This window comes from Saimiri boliviensis, chromosome Y (genome assembly GCF_048565385.1).
Source record: "Saimiri boliviensis isolate mSaiBol1 chromosome Y, mSaiBol1.pri, whole genome shotgun sequence".
Taxonomy (NCBI): Eukaryota; Metazoa; Chordata; class Mammalia; order Primates; family Cebidae; genus Saimiri; species Saimiri boliviensis.
Window position 1 is genome coordinate 15,969,136 of NC_133471.1, and position 7,122 is coordinate 15,976,257.

Sequence of the window (7,122 nt, forward strand, 5' to 3'; positions counted from 1 at the left end):
GGGGCCCCCTCTCTTGTGTCCACGCTGTCCTCTGACCGTTGGAGCGTCTGATCGCGAGTCCCGCCTCGTCCTGCCCACACTTGCTCCTGGGATCCTCCGTCGAAAGCGGCTCCCGAAATCACAGCCGCGCGCCCAGCGCCCCCTAACTCAACCCCCCCACCCCGCTGCGCTGGAACACCGTCCCCTCAGCAGGTCTCCTTTGTCCTCTCGGTGGGTTGCTCTCCGGAGCCCCAGAGCCCGCGCCTCCCGTGTGTGCCTGCGGCCGCGCGGACCCGTCACTGGACTTCGAGCTACACACGGAGACCCGCGCGGGGCCTCAGGGTGCACAGGGAAGCGGCTGGGCCGGGGCACGCGGGTGCGCCTGACCCTGGCGGCCGGCTAGCGTCTCCGGGACATCGGCCCGACTCCGCAGCCCCATATTCCGTTGGCCGAGTTCTACAGGGGGACGTAGGGAACCGCAGCCTCCCTGCACCTGACGCCGCTGTGATTCTGACACTTTGGAGGCAGAAATGCCTTGGAAAGGCCCCTAGGCGCAGCCGTCATCCTGTCATCCCTGGTCCCGAAAGGCAACGGAAAGCGATTATCCTTGACATCAAACTGGAAGCCCTACGATTCCAGGTGGATAAGAAGCTCAGGTCTTGGAATCTCTACGGTGGCGACCATCCGAGATAGTAAAGGAAAAATCAAACCGAGTTCGCAAATAGCGGCTCCCTCGAGAGCCTCTCGGTTGACTCGCCATTGAAGTGCTGTGATGGAGAGCATGGAGCAGCTGCTGAGGGCTGAAAGACCAGAGCCAGCGATATGCCTTTGACTGTTGCCTTCATTGGGGGGACGACTAAGAGTTTGATGACTTGGCGGGGCGGGGTGGCTCACACCTGTAATCCCAGCACTTTGGGAGTCCAAGGTGGGCGGATCACGAGGTCAACAGATCAAGACCATCCTGGCCAACATGGTGAAACCCCATCTCTACTAAAAATACAAAAATTAGCTGGGCATGGTGGCGCGTGCCTGTAGTCCCAGCTACTCGAGAGGCTGAGGAAGGAGAACTGCTTGAACCCAAGAGGTGGAAGTTGCAGAGAGCCGAGATCCCACTGCTGCACTCCAGCTTGGCGCCTGGTGACAGAACAAGACTGTGTCTCAAAAAAAAAAAAAAAAAAGTTTTATGACTTACAGCGTGCACATGGTAAGATCTCTCCAACGGAGAGGTTTCATGCACGTCAATGGTGACTGGTGAAATTCCAGCACTTCAAGATGAACAGCGCAGCTCCCAGCAACAGGGACAGGTACCCAGAAATGCTGAAAAGCATCATGGAAGAAGATGAGTACAACCCCCCACCCCCACCCCCAAGTCTTTAATGTGGATGAGACAGGACTTATTGGAAGAGAATGCCTGAAGGAATGTTTATTTCTGAGGAAACCAATGCTGAGCCGCGATTCAAGTCATCCAAAGATCGCTTGTTGCTGCTGCTTGGTGGTAATGCCGCAGGGGATTTTAAGTTGAGGCCCTTACTGCCAGAAATCCCCAGGGCTCGGAAGGGGTACTCCAAGCCCAATTTACCTGTGATTTTGCGCTCCAATGGGAAGGCTTGGGTGACCAGGAGCATCTTTTGTGAATGGTTCACTTACTTTCCTTGCCCTGCCATTGAAAAATACTGTGCCCAAAATGATCTCACAACAAAGCATTGCTCGTACTAGACAATGCATCATGTCACCCTGTAAATTTGAGTGATCTTTCTGGTAATGTAAGAGTAGAACACATTCATGACAGTGCAACTGACTCGATCCAGCCCATGGGTCAAGGTGTAGCCTCTACCTTCAAAGCTCATTACCTGAGAGGGACTTCTGAGCACTTCCTAGAAGCAACAGATGGTGAGGATACAGCTATGATCAGGGAATTTTGGAAAAATTACAACCTCATGGATGCTGTGGACAACATTGCCATGGCTTGGGAGTATCTCAAACCAGCAAAAATGAACAGTGTGTGGAAGATTTGGCCTGAGTGTGTTCAGGCCCACAATTTTTCCTAGGCAGACAACATTGCACAGCTTCAAAAACACACTGTGACCCTTGCCAGAAACCTGGCCTTTTAGGAGGTTGCAGAGGCTGCTGTGGGCCAGCTGCTGCAGTCCCATGAAGAGCTCTCAAATGAGGAACTGATGCAGCTGGAACAGGAGCAGGGAGTGGCGAAGAGGAGGGTGAAGAAGCTCCCTCGAACAGCAGCAGCTAACCACAGTGGGACTGTGGGCAGCCCTCAAACACTTTGAGGCTGACTTGCAGGTCCTCACTAGTCAGAGCCCTGATGATGAGTGGAAACTGAGAGTTTCAAGAGTGATGAATAATGCAATGAGGAGCAATACAGTGAAAAAAAGCGCCACTCAAAACAACTCTCTCGAGTCATTTTTCAGTGTGTGTAACCAAAACTTAATCAGAATAAAGCAGAAGCCCCAAGATGGCCTCAGCAGTAGAGGCAGAGAGGTGGTTACTTTGCAGTGTTTGACATTCTTGGAAATGTTGCTATTTTCATTTTGATACTTGAGAGTATCAATTTTGTCAGTAACACTTTATTTAAATGCACGCTTTAAGGAGCTCAGTTTTTTGTAGGAATAGTTAGGAAAACTTTTTTTTTTTTTTTCTTTGAGACAGGGTCTTGCTCTAACACCCAGGCAAAAGTACGACCTCCGAAGCTCAAACAATCCTCCCACCTCAGCCTCTGCAGTGCTGGGCCTACAGGCACATCCCACCATGTCCAACTAATTATTTTTGTAGAGAAGGGGTCTTTATGTTGCCCAGGCTGGTCTAGAACTCCTGGGCTCAAGTGACCCTCTAGCCTTGGTCGCCCAAAGTGCAGAGATTTTAAGTGTGAACCACCATGCCTAGCAAAAAAAAAAAAAAAAAAAAAAAAAAAAAAAAAAAAATGTATTTTTAAAAAGAAAATTGCAAAGGGAAGACTAGCCCTTCCAGACATTAAAACCTAGATGAAATAAAAGAAATATTGATCAAGGGACCACATAAAAATGTATGCAAAATTAAACTTTTCCCCAGAAAAGAAAATACCACAAACAAGGTCAAATGGCAGTTCTCAAACTGAAAGAAAATGTTTATACTGCATCTTACAAATAACAGGCTAATATCCCCAACATGTGAAAAACTCAAAAATTCAGAATACCAAGAATCCAATAGAAAAATGGGCAAAAGCTATAATTCATGAATAAATTAGATCTTGAAACTCACTCAAGCGCCACCCCGTGCACCTGCCCACCCCTGAAAACCTAATGTGTGAAAGATGCTTTTCAACTTCCTTCTTTAGAAATCCAGCTGCTTTTTCCACTATGTCATTTTGGTTACTTCTCGAGCCTCCTCTTGGAGGAAGGCCAGGGCAATGACATTTGCTGTTATGAAGGAGAGTAAGTAGCCTCAAGCTTAACTGCCAAGCCCAGGCAGGTGCCAACACCCCAGCTGCTTTCTCCACATAGCAGCCAGGGGGCTCCTCAGGGCCCAGCAAGACCCCAGACTCAAAACACTCTGGTGCTCCCGGGGAAGACGAGATTGGGTCTTGAAGCTGAGGATCCTGGGCTGACCCTGCCCTCGGTAGCCTTCTCCTCCTCCTTCAGGCTGCTGGGCTCTGAGGCCCAGGCAAAGAGGAGGGGGCGCCCTCCTCTCTCCCATTCTGTGGCCCCAAAGCAAGTGCTCAAAACGTGGTAGTAAATAAAACAAGCTGAGCACAGTGAGTCACACCTGTAATCCCAGCAGTTTGGGAGGCCGTGGTGGGAGGACCGCTTGAGCTCAGGAGCTTGAGAGCAGCCTGGGCAACAAAGCGAGACCCCATGTCTGTACAAAAAGTTTAAAAATTATCTGAGCATTGTAGTGCACACCTGCAGTCTCAGCTAATCAGGAAGCTAAGGTGAGAGCATTGCCTGAGCCCAGGAGGCCAGGGCTGCAGTGAGCCACGATTGCGCCACTGCACTCCAGAGCCGGGCCACAGAGTAAGACCCTATCTCAAAAAAAGAAAGAAAGAAAAAAAAAGATACTCAACTTGATTGGATTAAAGGAAAAGAAAAATAAATAAACAAATAAAGATATGAAACACATATATGAAGTCCCTCTACATGGGCAAAGCTTAAAGGCAACACACAAAATGAACAGTGAATTAGAATGGGGAGGTTCTGACCATATCTTTTCAGAGTTACATTTTAATATTATTATAATGTTTCTCTCACAAGTTGGAGAGAGTTTGCAAAAAAGGTTTGCAAAAGATTTTTTAAAAATCTTTATGGCCACCAGGTGCAGTGGCTCACGCCTATAATCCTAGCACTTTGGGAGGCTGAGGTGGGTGGATCATCCACCTGAGGTCAGGAGTTCAAGACCAGCCTGGCCATCATGGTGAAACCCCATCTTTGCAAAAAAAAAAAGAAAAAAGAAAAAAGAAATCCTTACAGGCTCCCATTTTCTTCTTCAAAGCAAGACTTCCAAGGAAGGAAACACAGAGAAAGCATAGGGCCCTGTGACGCCGACTGATCAGGAGAAGGCAGAGAGGGGCTTCTCCCTTACCTCCTGCACCCCTTTCCCTCAACACCGGGGTCTGCAGAGGACCCCAGAGGGAATCGACTCTCATATTTGCTTTGTGAATACAAGGAGCTCGGGGGAGAGGAGCAGCCCCAGGTTCAGGAACTGCAATCCAGGCTCTCCACCTGCCTCACACAGGCTCCGAGGGTGGGGGTCTGGGGTGTCACACAGGCCTCAGATTATAAGCCTGGAGCCCTGGTTGAGGTGGGGGCTGCACCCCAGCTCAAAGGATGCTGCCCTGCCACCTGGGAGCAAGTGACAAGGAAATCGCTGGACCTTCCTGAGGGCTCACTCAGTCCCTCTCCTTTCCCACATCTGAAACCTACCACAGGGCAGGAGAAGTGGTCCTCAGACAGGCTGAGATCCATCACGAGCTCAGCACAGTGGAACTCCGGCTCCGCAGGGGGCAGCTCTGTCAGGGCCTCTTGGGGAAGACGGGGACAGGTGTAGAGGGTCAACCCCTCCCTCCTGTCTCCCATCCCCAAGGGAGGAGCTGGAATGGCAGGAGTGGGAAAGGGATTCAGGAAGCTGCACAGGGAGCAGGCACTGGGGGAGCTGGGTACCCCTCAGACCTGCACATCTGCTTCTCATGCAGACAGGAAAGAGACATTCGAGAAGAGGAGGTGGAATGATACTCGATGCTAAAAGGGCCTCAAGATGGCATTACAGAAACATCCCCATTCCCAAGGTGGACACCTCATGCATGAACATGGGGATGACAGAAAACCCACGTCTGGCTACATGGCAAAATCCACTAACACCAGGGCCCACGCCAGCCCGTCCCTGTGGCTGCCCCACCCCAGCACTCCCTGATGACCTCATCAGCATTTTTTGGGACTGACACCATCCTGATGCCAAGAGCACAGTCAGTCAGCTAACCTCTCCCTCAGTGCTGAGCTCACTCAGCCAGCATTCCCTGAGCACCTACTGTGTGCAGGGCCCGAGGATACAGCAGTGATGAGTCAGGCACAAATCCTGCTATCAGGAGTGCAAATTCTAGTGGGCACACAGAAACAAACCACAGAACCACAGAACACATGGGAACAAGAAAACAGCCAGCAGATGTTGGCTCCGTGGGAAAGGCAGGACCACACAGGAGGTGGCAGGAAGAACAGGAGTCCATGTAAGTGGCCAGAGACCTTCCAGGCTCCCACCCCAACTCCCACCAGCACCCACCTTCAGGTGTGGCATCCGGGGCCTCCTCTCCAGGGTGCTGCTCATGCTGTCGCAGTCCCGACTGCTTGTTGAAGGGGTTGAGGTTGGCCTGCCAGAAGCAGTCCAGCTTCTCATCCCATTCCATAGCATTCCACCTGAGGGCCAGGCAGAGCCAGGATGAGTCCCAGGTACCATGCTCACCACAGACCACCTCCTCTCCCCAGCCACAGTGGAGTTTCCAGGGTGAGGTGGGCCGCTTTCACTTCCATGAAGCGGGTGGTCCTCAAACCACATAACCTCCATCTCAGCCTCTTCCTGAAACACCTCCAGTGCCCTGCCCAGGCCTCCATTGGTGGTGTCGCCTTAGGAAGAGCTCACGGTGACAATAAAAACTCCATGATAGGAGAGAGGCACGTGGCCCACCTGAGGGGCCCAGCTCCTGCCCCCAGCACAGCGTCCTCCGGCCCCAGACACTGAAGAGTCCCAGCCCTAGAGCTACTATGGGATCCTCTCTGGCCTCAGCCCCACTCACTCAGCCCCATCCCAGCTTGCTGTCCACCTTCTCCCGTGAGACAGACCTCTCAGATGTTTGTTCCTTCCTTGGCCCCAACCGAAATTGCTGCTTTCCTGTCACAGCACCCCAGAATTGCAGCCCCTGTCTCAGGACTCAGGGTTGGACACTTGGGGACAGTGCCAGGCCCATTCCTGCTTGGCCACATATGGGTGAGCAGCACCCACATTCCCCATGCCCAGGAAGGGAATCTTGGGAGAAGCCCCACACATGTATCCAGGTTCTCTGGCCTGGTTCTGATTCTGGATGTGTGACACAACCCGAGCCAGGCCACCAGCTCTGCACCTCCAGAGCCCCAGAAAACAGTCAGGAAGGGCCTAGTTCTCCATGGGGCTAAAGTTGAGCATCAGGAACGGCTCCTTCCCAGCCCTCAGGCTCAGAAAAACTGCAGAGCACACAGGACCCATGGCTCCTGGCAGCGACGAAGGCACTTTGGTTGGGTCGGAGGAGAGGCGGTTTGCATGCTGCCCTCCCAATCAGCTTCCTGGGCCACATTCCTTAGCCTCTCTGCCTCCATTTTCCCATCTGTAATGGGCCATGGTGAGGGTGAAATGAGCTGCACAGACTGCACAAAACAAGCTCACAGTAAGGTTTGCTGATGTTATAGGAAGTCTTTGGTAAGGGCATCAGTACTGGCTACACTTTCACTGTACTTGCTACAGTCTGAAATAATTCACAATTATAAAAAACAATCCGATGGTTTGTTCTCTGTCCCTTCTCCCAAAAGAAAGAGAGCTGAGTCCAGAGGAGACAGCCCTGCTTAGGGTCACGCTGTGGCCTTGGGGAGCTGGGATTTGAACAAATTGCCTCACTGGCTGTGGGACATGGAGGCT